General features: G+C 38.3%; 1 protein-coding gene across 1 annotated transcript in view; it reads left to right on the top strand.

Moving 5' to 3' along the window:
• KLF8 (KLF transcription factor 8) overlaps nucleotides 1-20,970 on the top strand; it is a 93,795-nt gene that overhangs the window by 28,837 nt on the left and 43,988 nt on the right. The window lies entirely within an intron of this gene.

Genomic DNA, 20,970 nt, shown 5'->3' with positions numbered 1-20,970 from the left:
TGACTGATCCTCTGAGCATTAAGTAGTGTCCATTCCTATCTTTTTTCATCTTATCTATTTTAAAGTCTGTTGTGTCAGATATGAGAATAGCTGTTCCTGCCCTTTTTGTGGGCCATTGGCTTGTATAATAGTTTTCCATTCTTTCACTTTAAGTCTGTGTTTGTCTTGTTGAGTTAGGTGGGTTTCCTGTAGACAGCATATTGTTGGGTTGTATTTTCTGATCCATCTTCCTACTCTGTGTCTTTTAATAGGTGAATTCAGGCTATTGACATTTATTGATATCAAAGATTGAAGATAGTTTAACGCCATTCTTGTAGATTTTTAGAGTTTTCTGATATATGGCCTATTTATGGTGGTCTGACTGTTTATAGAACACCTTTATAGAACTTCTTTCAGGGCACTCTTGGTGATAGTTGATTCCCTCAACTGCTGCTTGTCTGAGAATTGTTTGATGCCTCCATCTAGTCTGAATTACAGTCTATCAGGATATAGTATTCTTGGTTGAAAGCCTTTCTCATTGAGCACTCGATAGATATCTTGCCATTCTCTTTTGGCCTGTAGTGTTTGTGTGGAGAAGTCTGCTGCTAATCTTATGGGTTTTCCTCTGTAGGTGATTCTTTGTTTTTCTCTTGCAGCCTTCAGGATCTTTTCTTTATCCTTATTCCTTTCCATTCTAAGTATGATGTGTCTTGGTGTCTTTAAGTCAGGATTAATTCTGTTTGGGACTCTCTGGGCTTCTTGAACCTTTCTGTCTTTGTTGTTGTTTAGACTAGAGAAGTTCTCAGCTATTATGGCCTGAAGAATGCTTTCTTCTCCTCCCTCTCTTTCTTCCTCTGGTAAGCCAATAATGCATATATTATTTCTTTTGAAATCATCCCTTAGGTCTCTGTTGTTGTTTTTAGTATCTCTTAATCTCTTTTTGAGATCTCTTACTTCTTTTTAGTTGTCTTTAATTTGTCCTTGATCTTGCTAATTCTGTCTTCAGCCTCATTTATTCTATTCTATCTCCCCTCTACTGTTTTCTGGTGTTCATCTATTTTGTTATCCTGTTCTGAGACTGATCTTGTTCAACTAGATGTGTTCTTAGCTCAGCTATTTTAGCTTTCAGCTCTCTAATAAACTTGGGATAATTAGTGTTTTCTTTCAGGGTCTCATTTGTTGTTTCTGCATATCTGATGAGAATTCTTTCAAACTTTTTACTGACTCCTGTGATTATTTCCTTAGCTAGTGTTTGGATGTTGACCTCATCATTTTGTGCTTCAACCTTTGGGGGGCTTTTATCTGGACTCTTGTCCTGGTTCATTTCTCTAGCATTTCTTGTTTGTTTAACCATTTTATATATTATGTTATGAGGTCCCTCTCTCAGTACTTTTCAAATTACTGATATCTCTTGCCTGGATTGACTTGTGTCTAAGTAGGGTACTTAAAGTGTTCACTGTTGTGGAAATTAACAGTTGTTTCAATAGTATTTTAATCCCTGAGTTGGAGCACAGTGATTGTTAAAAACTTCTTTTGTTCTTTTTCTTCCCTGTACGCTATGGTAGCCTGAGGGCTTTTAAGTAGGCTTCTTAGCTTAATCACTGACTCCTGAGTAAGAGAGGGTGAGGGAGAGAATACAGTGGTTATGCAAAGAGACTCTCTCACACCAATAATCCAAACCTGCAGGTTCAATTCATCTTTCTGCCATGCTGGGCAGCACTTCTGTGCCCTACAAGTTTCTAAACAATTCCCATTTACAGTCTGTAGTTTCTGAGGCAATTATTCACCATGTCTCATCAGGACAACAATGTGGAAAGGCTTTCACTATACATACCCATTGCTAAGTGACTGAAGTGTATTTTTTCTCTCAGGTTCCTGGTCAGTTTTTTTTTTTTTTTGTCTCTTGTTGGTGTGCTTCTAAATTCTGCTTATAAGACCTTCTGTTTTGATCATCACATTAGGTTCACTTGTATTACTTACGATGTGGTCTATTTACATAATCACTGTTTTACCTGGGTCCCACCCTGCCTGCAGGGTATTGGTTTAATCCCCACTGGTTGGATGGAAGCTTTCTATGTTATGTTCATGATCTTTTTTTTTTCCTCTGTCTCCTCTCCTAGTCATTTCCTTTCCCTTGCCACTTCAGGTGTAGAGATGCATAAAAGGTGATGTATCTGATTAATAAACGAGATACTGCTTCCCAGCTCAGCCATGAGTCCCTGGTCGTCTGTCTCCCACTTTTTATGTTCAAAACAGAAGGTCGTATAAGCAGAGTTTAGAAGCATACCAACAGTCTCTAGTGTTATTGCCGGGGTTCGGTGCCTGCACCACAAATCCACTGCTCCTGGAAACCATTTTTCCCCTTTTGTTGCCCTTGTTCCAGCTCCTTCTATCTTCTTTCAGAACCATTTTCTTTACCAATGTTTCTGGTCAGCAGAGGTGTCATTCCATTCTTTTTCTTTTCTTTTTCCTTTTCTTTTTGATGGGGGCTTGAGGAATATTTGAGTAACAGAATATCTGACCATTCAGGGCCTCAGCCCTGTATGGGAAAGACTACTTGGAGGTATTTAATTTTATTTTGTATTATTTTATTTTTGATACTTCTTATAATGGTTGTCTTTGTTTGGTTTTGGAAGGGAACCCAGCTGTATGCAGCCAATCCAGAGTGGTCCAAGCTGCATACTGACTGTCAGGGTTTTTTACTCTACTTTATTTTATATTACTACTATTATATATGCATGTCCCTTTTCCCTCCTCTTCAGTTTGACCAAAATTAACTGTTGTTGTTTTTTCCACTGATAGGTGATTGGGTGTCCTATCCATTGTGGGAGGAACTTGTTTTTTCTCCCTCTTCCCTTCATCCTAATTTTTCTCTCCTCCTAGCTAATTAAAAAGAAATATCTTTCCTTTCACTGTTTTTTTTTCTTTTTCCTTTCTTCTCTTGCTATCCTTAAAATTTATAGTGGACAGTAGATTTGCATATTTGTCTATTCATGCTCTGCTTTTTTTCCTTTCTCTTCCTTTTTTCCCCCTTGGACCAGAGGTGTTGTTTGGCTAACTGGTATTGGTTGAACTGCATCAATCCTTGCTTCAGTTGCTGTTGTTGTAATTTGTGAGGTGTTTGTGACTGCATTTGTGAAAAGACTTTAGTATACCATGGCTTGTACTCAAAACACAACAACTGAAGAATGACAGAACAGAAAAATACAAACCACATCAATCAATTAAAAATATTTAAATCAAGAGCAAATAAAACTGCTACCACAATGAATCAGGACAGGAGCTCGGAAGAAACTCCAAATCAGTCAAAAGTAGCCATAGATAAGAAAAGTATGCAAGCAATAATAGACCTAATAATCACAGAAATTAAGACAATTGTGAAGGAAAGGGCTATAAGAATTAGGGAAACAACAAGTGAGACCCTCAAGGAAAATACCAGTTACCTCAAAGTAATTAGAGAACTGCAAGCTAAAATAGCTGAGCTAAAAGGCCAAGTAGCAGAACAAGCTAATACTACAAATGAACTGAAGAATGAAGCTGAGGGAAGGGAAAGCAGGTTAACGGAAGCAGAAAACAGTATTAGCCAGACAGAGGATGAGATAGAGAAAACTAAGAAATAGGTAAAAGAGCTAAAATAGAGGTTGATAGACACTGAAAACAACAGCAGAGACATATGGGATTATCTCAAAAGAAGTAACATTTGTATAATTGGCCTACCAGAGGAAGAAAAAGTAAACATCCTAGAGGAAATAACAGAAGAAAACCTCCCATCCCTAAACAACAGAAAGGACATTAAGATTCAAGATGTGGGAGTTGGGCTTTAGTGCAGTGGGTTAAGCGCAGGTGGCGCAAAGCACAAGGACCGGCTTAAGGATCCCGGTTCGAACCCCGGCTCCCCACCTGCAGGGGAGTCGCTTTACAGGTGGTGAAGCAGGTCTGAAAGTGTCTATATTTCTCTCCCCCTCTCTGTCTTCCCCTCCTCTCTCCATTTCTCTCTGTCCTATCCGACAACGACAACAACAATAATAACTATAACAATAAAACAACAAGGGCAACAAAAGGGAATAAATAAATAAAATAAAATATTTTTAAAAAAAGATTCAAGATGCACAGAGTCCCAAACAGAATCAACCCAGACCTGAAGACACCAAGACACATCATAGTTACAATCTTCTTCTTCTAGCGTTTGCCATAGTTACAATGAAAAGAAGCAAGGATAAAAAACGATCCTAAAGGCTGCAAGAGAAAAAAGTCACATACAGGGGAAAACCCATATGACTATCAGCAAATTCTCCACTCAAACTCTAAAAGCCAGAGAGAATGGCAAGATATCTATTGAGCCCTCAGTGGAAAAGGGTTTCAACCAAGGATAATATATTCTGCTAGACTTTCATTCATACTAGATGGAGGGATCAAAACCATCTCAGACAGGCAATAGTTAAAAGAAGCAACCATCACCAAGCCTTTCTTGCAAGAGGTCCTAAAAGACCTCTTTTAAACAAGAACTTCACCAAAATACTTGCCATGTATCAGAGCAAATAAAAAATTGTTGAATAATGGCACTGAAATTCCTTAACTCCATAATATCAATAAATCTCAGTGGCTTAAACTCACCCATTAAAAGGCACAGAGTGGGAGGGTGGATCAGAAAACACAACCCACCATATGCTGTTTGCAAGAATCCCACCTGACCCAAGACAGACTTAAAGTGAAAGGATGGAAAACTATCATACAGGCTAATGGACCACAAAAAGGGTCAGGAACAGCCATTCTCATCTTTGACACAATAGACTTTCAGTTAAATAAAGTAATAAAAGATAGGCAAGGTCACTACATAATGATTACATTTTCGAATCTTTTATCTAATATCCAAGCCTCTGGTCTATTTTGATTTTACTTTGGTGTATGGTGTTAGGTGTTGGTCTAGTTTCAATTCTCTACATGTGGCTGTCCAATTTTCCCAGCACTATTAGTTGAAGAGTTCTTCTTTAACCCCACTGAAATGTTTAGCCCTTTGTCATATATTAGGTGCCTGTATGTGTGGGCTCATTTCTAAGCTCTCAGTTCTGTTCCATTCATCCAAGTCAACATTTCATTCTAATACCACAATTTTAATTATTATTGCTTTGCAGTATAAACTGAAGTTGGGGACTGTGATACCTCCAATGTTTCCTTTTTCCTCAGACGTTTTTTGACTATGGTTATTTTTGTTCAATACAAGACTTTGGACAAGTTGTTCACTTTCCTTGTAAATGTAGAGTTTCATTGCCTTTTTTAAATTTTATTTTACAGCTTCTGGAATGGGAGAATTGTTTTATGCTGGTTATTCAAAGAACAAACAATATTATTTTCCTAGCAGGGTACTGGAGTCTGAGAAACTCCCTCACCCATTTTCCATCCACTGACCATGTGTACATGCACCTACTTATGGCAAAATGAATGTCTTACTAAGTCATAGTTTGAGAGCCAAGTGGTGGCAAACCATGTTAAGTGCACATAGTTCTATGTGCAAGGACCTGGGTTCTAGCCCCTCCTTCCCACCTGCAAGAGAGAAGCTTGATGAGTGATGGAACAGGTCTTCTCTCTTTGTGTGTTCCCCTACCCATCTCAAGTTCTCTTTCTCTTATTTAATAAGATAGGGAAAAAAAGTGACCACTGTGAGTGATGGACTTGTAGTGCCAGCACTGAGCCCCAGCAGTAACCCTGGAGGCAAAGAAAAAAAAAAAAACAATCAGAGATTTAGTTTGGCTCTCATCTGATTAAAAAATCTTTATGTAGTTTATCAGAAGAATTAAGTGCAGCAGCTGCTACTTCCTGGCTATACCACCAGATGTTGGCCAGGATTTATTTTCCTAGCTGACTTCTAGGGCCTGAGTAAGCCACAGGACTTTAGTCCTTGGCCAGGTTTTTTCCTTAAACACAGGTGAGTCCCCACAGACAGCTCAATATCCTGTTGCCACCGAATTCACAGATTAAGCATTCAGACCCACCTTCCTGCCATTAGTAATATACGCTGGTCCTTAACTCCTAAAATGGTGCCAGCTGCCACTAAGCAAATATTATTATATTCTGAGAATCTTTTCCTCATGCTTTTTTCATCAAATGACCACACATGTCTGCATACACCTGTGGCTATGTCAGTTTCTGAAGGAATTCCAGTTGTAATTCATTGAGTTTGTAGGTGATTATTTGTAACTTGTTAACCAGGGGAACAACATGAGTGACATGAGATGGTTACTACTCCATGGCAATGTCTCCAGAACTCGAGCAATTGTATTGATTTATTCAGATAGTGTGGTTTTTAGCTTGGTAATGTTTTATTTTATTTTTTGGCTATTGTGAGATTTAATTTGCCTAATGAAACTATTAATTCATGTATCTTGATGTTATTTATTACTTTTTTCTTTGTTTTTACTCCTATTCTCACTAAGGTTCTCATCTTTTATTTTCCATTTCCACTGGTGCTTTCTTCCATAAACTCTCCCATATAGTATGTAGTAGAGGATCCAGCACCATTCAATGGGAAAAAGAAAGTCTTTTTAATAAATAGTGTTGGGTAAATTGGAAAATAATTTGTAGAAATATGAAAGTAGACTACCAGTTAACACCATGCACCAAAATTATCTCAAAATTGATTTTTTAAATATTAATTTATTTATTCCCTTTTGTTGCCCTTGTTGTGTGATTATTGTAGTTATCATTGTTGTCATCCTTGTTGGATAGGACAGAGAGAAATGGAGAGAGGAGGGGAAGACAAAGAGAGGGAGAGAAAGACACCTGCAGACCTGCTTCACCGCCTGTGAAGTGACTTCCCTGCAGGTGTGTGTGTGGGGGGGCTCTAACAGGGATCCTTAAGCCGGTCCTTGTGCTTTGCGCCACGTGCGCTTAATCTGCTGTAATACCGCCCAACTCCCTCAAAATGGATTTAATACCTAGATATTAGACCAAAAAGTATAAAATACATGAAAGAAAATATAGGATAAATGCTTCAGGAACTTACCCTCAAAGATGTATTTGGAATTCAATCCTATTGCCTGAGATCTCACCTATAGGTGAAACAAGAAACATGGAAGAAGAAAACAGAAGGTGAAATTTGGACGGTATGTGGTGTATTGCACCAAACCAAAGAACGTGGGTAGTGGGAAAAGAGGTGTAGACCATGTGTTGACATTTTTGTTATAGACAGCTATTGGTGGAGATGAGAAATTGGGCCTTTCTACTAGATTTCTAAGCTTATTAGGTTTAAGCCTAATAATTTAGAGAATTTATGTTGCCTTCTTTAGGCACTTATACTAGGATTCCAGGCTTATTAAGTCTAATTCTAATCATGGAGGGCTATTAAGTACTTTTACTTTGAGTTTTAGTCCCTTGCTTATAGATATACATGTGTGTCTGTGCCCCTGCCCTCCCAGGTAACCATTATAGTTTTCCACAGTCTGGATATAGGTTGGCTTTTTGTTTGTTTGTTTCAAGTTCCTGTGTACAATTCTCTAATTTTCTTTTTTTTTATTTAAGAAAGGAGACATAAACAAAACCATAGAATAAGAGGGGTACAGTTCCGCACAATTCCCACAACCCGATCTCCATATCCGATCCCCTCGCCTGATAGCCTTCCCATTTTCTCTCTCTCTGGGAGTATAGATCTAGGGTCGTTGTGGGTTGCAGAGGGTGGAAGGTCTGGATTCTGTAATTGCTTCCCCGCTGAACATGGGCGTTGACTGGTCGATCCATACTCCCAGTCTGCCTCTCTCTTTCCCTAGTAGGGTGGGTCTCTGGGGAAGCGGAGCTCCAGTACACATTGATGGAGTCATCTGTTCAGGGAAGTCTGGTCAGCATCTTGCTGACATCCGGAACCTTGTGGCTGAAAAGAGAGTTAACATACAAAGCCAAACAAATTGTTGAACAATCATGGACCTAAAGACTGGAATCGTGCAGATGAAGTGTTGGGGGTATTCCCTCCATGCTCTTGTGTACTTCTGCTTTCAGGTATATATTTTCCCCTAGTTTATGGGCATGGGTGAACCTATGCTCTATCTCAGGGGACCTGGACTATATCTAGGTTTGGGGACTTTATTGGGGAGTGGACCACCTGGAATGGAATTAGAGATTACTATGAAAGGAAAGGTCTCACCCGAGTGATGAAGCTGAAGGGTTGTCATTCCACACCTGAAGTCTCTGGTCACAGTCTGAAGTGAAGCATGTTGGGGTGGCACTCGTTGTGTTGATTAGGTTGCGATCAGCGGATGCAATATTATTTGATTTGAATTGAGAGCAGCATGCAGGAAAGTGGGCCCCACACTAAGGTTCCAGGACTGGGGGTAATATAGGCTCTATAGTGGAAATGTGAGGTTCCTGTTGTCTTAGGGTTCAAGAAGACAATGGATAGTTATTGTTATCATCACATTATTTGGTGATTGGGTTAACTTTGGAAAGTCCCTTTTTTAGGGTTTGGGGTATAATACCCAGCATCTTGTATATAGCTGTGCTACCAGTTGCTTCTTTTCTCCGTGGTTTAGGCTTTTGAGAGAGTCAACATATCAATGACAGCCTATGCATTAAAAAGACTCAGTCTGAAGAAGTTCTAGACATATGATCAATTTTCCCCTCTCATATTAATTAAATAGTGGTTTATATGTTTATACATTAATAGGAATGTACATAAATACCATTCCCACCAGCAAAAGACTGTGTCCCATCCCCACCACCCATTCGCAACCCCCTACCATGCCGGGAAGCCCAATGGCCACCCTCCCCTTCACCACAAGGTTTTTACATTGGCGCCCTGAATTTTTTAATTTTCATATATGAGTGAAACCATCCTGCTGCTGTCCTTTATCTCTTTACTTTGCTAAGCATAATCTTCTCCAGTTCCATCCATTTTATTTCAGAGGACACAATATCATCTTTTTTATTGCTAAGTAATACTTCATTTAGTATATGTCCCATAACTTTTTAATCCAGTCATCTGCTGAAGGGCATTCTGGTTGCTTCCATATTTTTGATATTGTGAATAATGCATCTATGAATATGGGGGTACATATTATCTCTACATATTACCCCTAGACCCAGTACCTTAAACCCTAGCCTGTATCTAGTATGTGTAACTTTGTTAGATAAAGTGTCATCTAAAATGGAACAAGGTAGTCCTGTATGTTAAGAAAGATCTCACCAGATTGGAGGAGTTAGGGGGTTGACATCTCAGGCTTTGTGTCTCTGGCGACAACCCACAGGAATAAGTTAATAGTGGTATACCATGGCACAGAAACATTGGTAGTGTTGATTTAGTTGAGGTCAGTAGAGGCAGTGTGACAGTAGGGAATCAGAGAGAAGAAACATCAATAAATATGGGCATAGTCTTAGACTTTCCAGGACTAGAAGAAATAAGGATACTAAAGATAATAGGATAGGAAGATAATAGGAAGAGTTCCTTGAAGTCTTAGAAAGAGTTTAAGATATATTAAGGGCATTCTGGTTGCTTCCATATTTTTGATATTGTGAATAATGCATCTATGAATATGGGGGTACATATTATTCCTTCAAATTAGTTTTATTAGGGGCCGGGTGGTAGCACAGCGGGTTACGCACACATGGTGGAAAGTGCAAGGACCGGCACAAGGATCCTTGTTCAAGACCCCGGCTCCCCACCTGCAGGAGGTCGCCTCAGAGGCAGTGAAGCAGGTCTGCAGGTGTTTATCTTTCTCTCCTATCTGTCTTCCCCTCCTCTCTCGATTTCTCTCTGTCCTATCCAACAACAATGACAGCAATGACACAAACAACAACGATAAACAACAAGGACAACAAAAGAAAAAATAGTTTTATTATTTCTTTTAAATTAATGCCTAGGAATTGAATTGCTATTTCCATTTGTGTTTGTTGAAGTATTCTCCATACAGTGTAATAGAGTTCCTCTTACCACATACTTTCAAGCACTTATCCTCTTCTGTTCTATTGATGAAGGCCATTCTCACGAGTGTGAGTTATTGTCGCAATGCAGTTTTAATTTGCATTTCTCTGGTTATGAGTGAATTGGAACATTTGTACATATGTCTGTGGGCCATGTGTATCTCTCGTCTATTCATATCTTCTTCCCACTCCTCCCTTTTTTGTTAGTGATTTAGTAATGATTGACAAGATTATGGGATAGCAGGGATATAATTCCAGGGTTCCATATCCCTTCTTCTCCATCAGAAGTTTCCCTATTCTTAATCCCTCTAGGAATATAGGCCGAAGATCTTTAGGGGGAGCAGAAGGTGTAAGGTCTGGCTTCTGTAATTTCTTCTCCATGTTGATAGGCCAATCCATATCCTCAGCCTGTTTCTGTCTTCCTCTAGTGAGGTAGGACTCTGGGAAAGTGGGGTTCCAGGACACATTGGTGAGGTATTCTGCCTAGGAAGGTCAGGTTGTTCACTGCTTTTGAAGCAACACCCCTGCACCAGTCCTTGTGCTTTGCATGTTAGTCATGGGTTTGTTATATATAGCCTTTATTATATTGAGGAATTTCCCAGTGGTTGGGTGGTAGTGCACAGGGTTAAGTGCACATGATACAAAACACACAGACTAGCATGAGGATCCTGGTTCCAGCTCCCAGCTCCCCTCCTGCAGAGGGGTTCTTCACAAGTGGTGGAGCATGTCTTCAGGTGTCTATTTTTCTCTCCCCCCTCTGTCTTTCCCTCCTCTCTCAATTTATCTTTGTCCTATCCAGCAGCAGCAGCAACAATAATAACAACAACGAAAAAAATGGCTGCCAGGTGCATTGTATTCGTGGTACAGACATCGAGCCCCAGCAATAACCCTGGAGACAAAATATATATCCTTCCACTACCAATTTCTTGATGGCTTTTATCATAAAGGGTATAGGATACCGTCAAAGGCTTTTTTTGCATTGATTGATAAAATCATGTGATTTGTTTTTATTGATATGGTGATTACATTGATTGACTTGTGGATGTTGAGCCATCTCTGGTTAGTAGGAATAAATCCCACTTGTCTTGGTGGATTATTCTCTTAATATTTTGTTGGATTCACTTAGCCAAGATTTTTTTTTTTAATTTTTAATTTAAGAAAGGATTAGTGAACAAAAGCATAAGGTAGGAGGGGTACAACTCCACACAATTCCCACCACCCAATCCCTATAACCCACCCTCTCCCATGATAGCCTTCCCATTCTCTAGCCCTCTGGGAGCATGGACCCAGGGTCGTTGAGGGTTGCAGAAGGTAGAAGGTCTGGCTTCTGTAATTGCTTCCCCGCTGAACATGGGCGTTGACTGGTCGGTCCATACTCCCAGTCTGCCTCTCTCTTTCCCTAGTAAGGTGTGTCTCTGGGGAAGCTGAGCTCCAGGACACATTGGTGGGGTCTTCAATCCAGGGAAGCCTAGCCAGCATCCTGGTGGCATCTGGAACCTGGTGATTGAAAAGAGAGTTAACATACAAAGCCAAACAATTTGTTGAGCAATCATGGATCCCAAGATTGGAATAGTGGAGAGGAAGTGTTAGGGAGGTACTCACTGCAAACTCTAGTGTAATCCTGCTTTCAGGTATATATTTTGCAGTAGTTTATGGATACGTGTGCACATACGCTCTCTCTCACAGAAACTGGTGTATGTCTAGGTTATGGGACTTTGTTGGAAAGTGAACTACCTGAGATGAAATTAGAGTGTACTATAAAAGGAAAGGTCTCACCCGAGTAATGAAGCTGAAGGGTTGTCATTCCACACGTGAAGTCTCTGGATACACACTGAGGTGAAGCATGTTGAGATGGCAATCGTTGCTTTGGTTAGGTTGTGATCGGCGGATGCAATATTATTTGGTATGGATTGGGAGAAGCATACGGGAAAGTGAGCCCTATCCAAGGGTGCCAGGACTGGGGGAAGTAGGGGCTCTATAGTGAAGATGTGAGGTTCCTGCTGTCTTAGGGTTCAAAAAGACAATCAATAGTTAATATTATCATCACATTATTTGTTAATTGGGTTAACTTTGAAAAGTCCCTTTGTTATGGTTTGCTGTACAGTACCCAGTATCTTGTATATAGCTGTGCTATTGGAAGCTTCTAATCTACTTGGTCTAGGCTTTTGAGAGAGTCCGCATATCAAACACGTAGCCTATCTATTAAAAAGATTCAGTTTGTCTTTTGAGAACCTTTGAGACATACAATTGATTTCCCCCTCTCATATTAATTAACTACTGATTTATATGTCTACATTTTGCTAGGAGTGTACATAAACACCATTCCCATCACCAAAGGACTGTGACCCATCCCTCCCGCCCATTCCCACCCCCCACTGGCCCAGGAAGCTACATGTCTACCCCTCACCACTGGGTTTTTACTTTGGTGCCCTACTTACAATTTGATCAGGTCCTGCTTTTAGTTTCCCTTTCAGATCTTCTAAGTCAGCTTCTGTTGATGAGTGGGATCATCCCATACTCATCTTTAACTTTCTGACTTAGTCCACTTAACATAATTCCTTCTAGCTCTGTCCAAGCTGGGTCAGAGAAGGTGAGTTCATTGTTCTTGATAGCTGCATAGTATTCCATTGTGTATATATACCACAGCTTTCTCAGCCATTCATCTGTTGTTGGGCACCTGGGTTGCTTCCAGGTTTTAGCTACTATGAATTGTGCTGCTATGAACATAGGAGTACACACCTCTTTTTGGTTGGGTGTTATGGAGTCCTTGGGGTATAACCCCAGGAGAGGAATTATTGGGTCATATGGAAGGTCCATGTCTAGCCTTCTGAGAGTTTTCCAGACTGCTCTCCACAGAGGCTGTACCAATTTACATTCCCACCAGCAATGTAAAAGAGTTCCTCTGTCCCCACATCCTCTCCAGCATTTGTTGCTGCTGTCCTTTTTGATGTATGCCATTCTTACAGGAGTGAGGTGGTATCTTAGTGTTGTCTTAATTTGCATTTCTCTGACAATCAGTGACCTAGAGCAGTTTTTCATATGTTTGTTAGCCTTTTGGATCTCCTCTGTGGTGAATGTTTTGTTCATTTCCTCTGCCCATTTTTGGATGGGGTCATTTGCTTTTTTGCGGCTGAGTTTGCTGAGCTCTTTATATATTTTGGTGATTAGTTTCTTGTCTGATGTCTGGCATGTGAAGATCTTCTCCCATTCTGTGAGGGGTCTCTCTGTTTGTTTAATAGTTTCTTTGGATGTGCAGAAGCTTTTCAATTTGATGTAGTCCCATTGGTTTGTTTCTGCTTTGGTCTTCCTTGCAATTGGGTTTGATTCATCAAAGATATCCTTGAGGTGTAGATGGGAAAGTGTTTTACCAATGTTTTCCTCTAAGTATTTGATTGTTTCTGGTCTGACATCTAGGTCTTTGATCCATTTGGAGTAGCCAAGATTTTGTTGAAGATTTTTGCATCAATGTTCATCAGGGATATTAGTCTATAGTTTTTCTTTTTTGGTGGAGTCCTTTCCTGCTTAGGGGATGAGAGTGATGTTAACCTCATAGAATGTGTTTGGGAGTATTCCCTCTTTTTCTATTTTGTGAAAGAGTTTGAGGAGAATGGATGTTAGTTATTCTTTGAATGTTTTATAGGATTCATTAGTATAGGCATCTGAAACTGGGCTTTTGTATTTGGTTAGACTTTTGATTAGTGTTTAAATATCTTTCATAGTGTTTTGCCTGTTAAATTTATCTACTTCATCTTGTATAAAGGCTGGCAGTTGGTGTGACTCTAAAAATGTATCCAGTTCTTCTAAGTTGTCAAATTTATTTCCATGCAGATATCCATAATAGTCTTGCATGATCCTTTGTATCTCACCTCATTTGTTGTAATTAATATCTCCTCTCGTGTTTCTAGTATATCTTTCTTTCTTTTTCTTTTAGTGAGTGTAGTTAGTGGTTTATATATTTTATCTGTGCTTTCATAGAACCAGCTTTTGGTTTCATTAATCTTCCTGATGATCTTTTTGTTTTCTATTTCATTTATTTCTGCTCAAATTTTGACTATTTCTTTCCTCCTGTTGACAGCTGGGTCTCTATGTTGCTCCATTTCTACTTGGTTCAGTTGGGTTGTTAGACGGTTTGTTAGTGATTTCTCTTTTTATTAATGTGGGCCCCTGTACTGCTATGAACTTCCCTCTCGGGACTGCTTTTGCTGCATCCCATAGGATTCAATAGCTGGTTTCTTCATTTTCTTTTTTATAAAGGGATTCTTAATTTATTTTTTGATCTCTTCAATGGTCTATAGATTTTTTAAGAGCATGTTGATTAGTTTCCATACTTTAGGGCAGTTACATTACTTTTTTGTGGTTGATTTCTAGCTTCATACCATCATGGTCTGAGAAGATGAATTTTATAATATTCATATTTTCATATTTTCTTAAGCTCTCTTGTGGCCCAGCATATAGTCAATCCTAGTTAATGTCCCCTGTGTACTTGAGAAGAATGTGTATTCATTTTTTGGGGGGATGATGGAAAGTTCTGTAAATATCTGTTAGGTCCATTTTGTCTATGGTTTCATTTAAAACTACTATTTCCCTGTTTTGTTTTTTTTTTTTGTGTGTGTGTGTGTGTCCAGATGATTTGTTTCTTGTTGTCAATGGTGTGTTAAGATCTCCTACTATTATTGTGTTGCTGTCAATATCTCCCTTATTTTCAGTAGGTACTTGTTTTATGTATTTGGATGCACCTGCATTTGGGGCATGTCTTCTGTTAGATTAATCCCTTAACCATTATATAGTGTCCTTCTTTATCTCTGCTTACTTTCTCTACCTGAAAGTCAATTTTAGCTGCAAACAAAATAGTTGTCCCTGTATTTTTGGATGATTCTGGATGCTTATCTTGGAACATCTTGTTCCAGCCTTTTACATTATGCTTCCACTTGTCTTTTCTTTGTATATCTGTTTCCTGAAGACATATAATGGATGGATCCTGTGTTTAATTCATTTAGCTACTCTGAGTCTTTTTAAATGTGAATTTAGGGCATTCACATTTAGGGTGACTATTGATATATGTGGTTTATTTATGTCCATTCTTATTTTTGTTGTGAGTTTGTTTTAAGTTGTTGATATTTTGCACATTAGTTTCTATCTTTTATTTAGTGTGGATAGGTTTCTGTGATGAGTTCTTCACTGATTTATCTTGTACTTTCTGTAAATCTCAGTTCCTTGTTTTGTATTGTGGTTACCATAACTGAAATGGTATATCTAAAAATGTCTTTTTTAAGTTGGTTTTCATAAATTGACATTTGATAGAACTGCTTTGTCTACTAGTTCCCTCTGCTTTTTTGTTGTTTTTTGTTTGTTTGTTTTTATTTATAAAATGGGAACACTGACAAGACCATAGGGTAAGAGGGGTACAGTTCCACACAACTCCCATCATCAGAGCTCCATATTCCATTCCCTCGCCTGAGAGCTTTCTTATTCTTTAACCCTCTGGGAGCATGCGCCCAGGGTCATTATGTGGTGCAGATGGGTCTTAAAATTGGTGCTGTCCTATTTTATTGTTCTTCCCTTTCTTATTATGCTTTTAGTTCTAGGCTGTTGCTGTTCACCTTACTTAGAATGTATATATTTTTAAAAGTAAGAATAATAATAAGGACCTTTTCAAGCAGTTAATAGCCTAAAGTATCTATCACAACTGTAACCAATCATACAAGAAATGCTATTAAAAAATCTGTTATATTCTCGCTCTCTCATAAACAAGACTTACATAAAACAATTGTATTAAAATATATCAAATCAATTATTTTACTAAATGGCAATCATCCCAACTTATTGATCAAAAAGTACAGAGTAGAGTAGAAGTGTGGATCAAGAAACAAGACCAACCATATGCTGTCTGCTGAGACCCACTTGACATAACAAGACAAACATAGACTCAAAGTGAAACTATGGAAAACAGTTATATAAGCTAATGGATCTCAAAAAGCAAAGCAAGACAAATGGAAACACACACACACACACACACACACACATATGCACACACACACAGACAACCATACTCATATGAGATACAATCAACTTCAAAATAATTAAAGCAGTAAAACTAAGGAAACTACATAATGTTCAGTGGATTATTCAACCAAGAGCTCTCAATAATTAACATCTATGCTCTGAATTAATTGGCAACAAAATACATAAGTAGTTACTGAGAGACCTGTGAAGATATATTGATAGCAGTGCAATAATAGTAGTGAATTTTTACTTCATACTTTATCAAGCAAATAGATAAGCCAGAAAGAAAATCAATAAAGACAAAAGAGAAATTATGATAGTGATATGTTTGAATTATTAGACATCTTCAGAGATCTTTGTCCCAAGACACTGTGAAATATATTTTCTCAAGTCCCTATGTATTCTTATGGATAGCACACATATTAGGCCACAAAGAGAGCATCAATACATCCAGGAGCATTAAAAGCATTCAAAACATCTACTCAGACTACAGTGAAATTAAACAAACATTTAGCAACAAACAGAAAGAGAGAGACCCAAAATATGGAAACTCAACAGTACATAATAACTATGGGGAGAAAGAGTAAATTAAAGAGGAAATGTTCCTGGAGATAAATGAAAACAAAAACTATCAGAATATTTGGAATAGACCTAAAGAGTGATTATGAGGGAAATTCATAGTTATATAAGCATACTTTATGAAAAAAGACAAAACTCAAATAAGTACCATGATTGTACACATCAAGGGATTAGAAAAAGAACAAAGGACACCCAAATCAAGAAAATGAAATGATACTGCAAAAAATTGAGTGGAAATTGATAACATTGAAGACAAACAAAAATATATACAAAACATCAGTGAAGCCAAGAGATGGTTCTTTTAAAAGATAAGCAAATTTGACAACCCCATGGCCAGACTCACTAAGAAAAAAGAGAGAAAACAGACATAAGCCATATCATAAATGAAAGGGAAGAGATCACAATAGACATAGTGGAAATCTAAGTGTATCATATTAGGCATCTATGAATAATTATATGCCACCAAACTAGAGAACCTGGGAGGGACGTATAAAATTTTAGAAGCATATAACCCTACAAGTGTAAACCAGGAAGAACTATATACTAGGAATAAGCAAATACAAACAATAGACAAAGACAAAAGCTATAAAATAAGAATAGACAAATACAGCCAAAGAAATTTAAACAGTATTCAAAACCTCCACCACAACATGGTCCAGGACGAGCTGATTTTACAAATGAATGCTACAAAACATTTAAGGTCAAGATCATCCAAAATATCAAGGACAGAGGCGTATTCCCTAATACCTTCCTTAAAGATAACACTGCTCTGATATCGAAGGCAGACAGAAACATAAAGATTAAAGAAAACTACAGACCAATAGTCATGATGAAAAGAGATGCTAAGCTATTCAGCAAAATTCTAGCCAACCAGATACAGCACTACATTAAGAAGATTCTGCACCATGACAAAGTAGGATTTATCCCAGGGTTGCAATGCTGGTTCAATATATGTAAATCAAGAAATGTGATTTTCCACGTTAACAAAAAAGAAAACCAAAAACCACATGATCATCTCAATAGATGCAAAGTCCTTGACAAGATACAACATCCTTTCATAGTCAAAACATTAAAAAGAATGAGGATACACTCCTCAAATTTGTTGAATCAATGTATAGCAAACCTACAGCCAACATACTCAACAGTGAGAAACTGAAAAATTTCCCTCTTTGGTTAAGTACAAAGCAGAGTTGCCCATAATCACCATTACTATTCAATATAGGCTTGGAAGTGCCAGCCATAGTAATTAGACAAGAGAAAGAGGTTAAACTTGATACAAGTTGGGAAAGAAGAACTTAAACGATCACTATTTCCAGATGAGGTCATAGTATATATAGAAAATCCTAAATCATCCAGTAGAAAACTGGAAATTATTGAACAATTTAGTAAATGATAGGCTAAAAGTAAATATTCAAAAATAGTGGCAGGACCAGGTAGTGGTGTACCCGATATTACATACATGTTACAATACACAAAGACCCTTGGTCCTCACTTGCAGGGAGAAATCTTCACAAATGATATTGCAACAGTTTTTCTTTCTCTCTTCCTCTCTCCCTTCTTCTAATTTTTTTCTCAGCTTCTATCCAAAATAAGCAAATAAATAAATATTTAAGTAGTGTTTAAAAAGGTCAGCTCTATCCCTCTGTAAAAAACACTAAAATGGAAATAGAAGAAATCTGGAAATTGATCGTTTTTACTATAGCAGCAAAAACAAGTATTTGGGAGTAAAGAAAGGAAGTGAAAGTCATGTACACCAAAAATTATGAGTAATTCTTCAAGGAAAGAGATAACAAAGAAATGGAAAGTTAACTCATGGTCATGGATCAAAATAATTAAAACAAATATGATACCATATACAAATTAAGGAATAGAACAAAGATTTTAAAAGTTTATCTGATAATAAGAAAATTGATAAGGACACTTCTACGCTACTCTTGAGAATGTAATTTGATTCGACCATAGTGGAAAAGTTTGGAGATTTCTCAGAACACTAGAAATGGACCTAACCTATCTATGACCCAGCAATTGGTCTCAATTGCTGGGTCAGCAATTTGGGGATTTACCCAAAGAAAATAAAATCAACTATCCAAAGAGATCTATGTACACCTATAACACAATTCATAGTAGCCAAACTTGGAAGCAATCCAGCTGTCCATCTACAGATAAATGGGTAAGAAAGTTTTAGTATATACAACTCAGCTATTAAAAATTGTGAATTTACCTTCTTCACCTTATCTTGGATATATATATATATAATTGATTTATAAAATTATAAGATAATAGGGGTATAATTCCACACTGTTCCCACAAGCAGAGTTCTGTGTTCCCATCCCCTCCATCAGAAACTGCAATTTTCCCAAGGTCACAGATATGAATTGACTTTATATCTATTACTATCTATAATCTATATATCTATATTACTCCATTATTTATTTTTTAATATTTATTTATTTACCCTCTTTCGTTACCCTTGTTGTTTATCATTGTTGTTGTTATTGATGTCGTCATTGTTGGATATGACAGAGACAAATGGAGAGAGGAGGGGAAGACAGACAGAGGGAGAGAAGGATAGACACCTGCAGACCTGCTTCATTGCTTGTGAAGTGACTCCCCTGCAGGGCTCAAACAGGGATCCTTATGCCAGTTCTTGCGCTTTGCACCACATGCTTAACCCGCTGGGCTACTGTCCGACTCTCCATTCTTTTTTTTTTTAAGATTTCTTTTATATTTATTCCCTTTTGTTACCCTTGTTTTATTGTTGTATTTATTGTTGTTGCTGTTACTGATGTCATTGTTGTTGGGTAGGACAGAGAGAAATGGAGAGAGGAGGAGAAACAGAGAGGGGGAGAGAAAGACACCTGCAGACCTGCTGCACCGCCTGTGAAGCAACTCCCCTGCAGGTGGGGAGCCAGGGGCTCGAACCAGGATCTTTACACCCATCCCTGTGCTTTGTGCCACCTGCACTTAACCTGCTGTGCTACCCCCCAACTCTCTATTCCATTATTTCTATGGTTCTGTCTTCACTTCCTTTCTAAGTCATACTTACACCTGATACTAATTCTGAGCATCCTTCCTTTTTCCTTTTTCTCTCTCAGTTAAGAGAAACAGTGTCTGGCCTCCTCTGGTGTTTTCCAGATGTGGCTCCCTTTCAGTGATGTTATAAAACCGAGATTCCTGGTGACAGACTCTTCAGTTCCTGGTGGAATTGGGGTTCAGAGACCTTTGGTCCTCTTTCTCTATCACTTACCCCATCTGGAAGTATGGACCAAAAGTCTTTTTGGGGTGTAGAAAGTGGAAGTTCTGGCTTCTGTAATTGCTTCTCCTCTGGACATGGGTGTTGGCAGGTCGATCTATATATAACCCCAGCCTATTTCTATCTTTCCCTGGTGGGGTAGGGCTCTTGGAGAAGTAAGGTTTCAGGACACATCGGTGATGTCATTTGCCCAGGGAAGTCAGTATGCAATCATAGTAGCACCTGTAACTTGGTGGCTAAAAGGTAGTAAGATATAAAATAGAACAAAATGCCTAATAAATAGAAACCAAGTAGTAGGAATAGAAAGATGAAAATAGGAGCTTTAGAATGGAAAGAAGCTAGGAAGTCTATTTTAGGTATGTTCCTGGGTCCCATGACTTTAGTAATCTTTGCTTGAGCTTGAAAGCTAACATGAGGATTGACTAAAAATATTGTCTAGGAACATGGTAACAGAGCTGAGAATAGAATTAGAAAGCTGGATTAGGGCAGAAAGTAGGTCCCAAACTTGAAAAAATATATAAATACAATTAGCTGTTTTCCACATAGACCTGGCACAGGGCCCATATATACCCAGTTTATATAACTTCCAAATCCCTGCCAGATTGAGTTCACAGTCCCAAGTCACAGCTGGAAACATTCTAGGCTGCAATCGTTTCTGGACCAGTCTTTTTCAAGTGGAGAATAAAATGACACAGCTTCCCTTTGGAGAGTGGAACAGTCCTTACCATTGCTAGTTCATAGTGAAGGTACGTTCCTGGAGAGGCCCACAAGAGGGTTTATGATGACATTTCTGATGGTATAGAGTGGCAGAGAGAAGGATTGAATCATGCTAATTTAGAAAGTCCAAAAGGAAAAGGGGAGAAGGACAGATACCAGATGATTTCACTTATAGATGGAACTTTATAAATGAAGATGCAGATGTAGGATACAAAGTGAAATTTAGATTGTGTAGGGTGTATTGCGCCAAAGCAAAATATTTTGAGGAAGGCAGAAGGAGGGGTTAGAGAAAGCCAGCAGTCTTGGCGCATGATCAGAAAAAAAGAAACCAAGTTTTTGGGTAAAGTGTTCTGTAGAGACTTTTCACAGGGAGATGAGAAATTATACCCATGTGTCAACAACTGTACTATAAAATATTAAACCCTCAATTAAACGTGATAAAAATAAATATTCCATTTCTAAAACAAGAGCACTTAGTGACTGTGGCTGTATATTTAGAGGTCTAAAATATTTTAGCTAGTAATAAATATGTACAA

The sequence above is a fragment of the Erinaceus europaeus genome, chromosome X (genome assembly GCF_950295315.1).
Source record: "Erinaceus europaeus chromosome X, mEriEur2.1, whole genome shotgun sequence".
In the NCBI taxonomy this organism is placed as follows: Eukaryota; Metazoa; Chordata; class Mammalia; order Eulipotyphla; family Erinaceidae; genus Erinaceus; species Erinaceus europaeus.
This window is presented reverse-complemented; position numbering and strand designations above follow the sequence as displayed.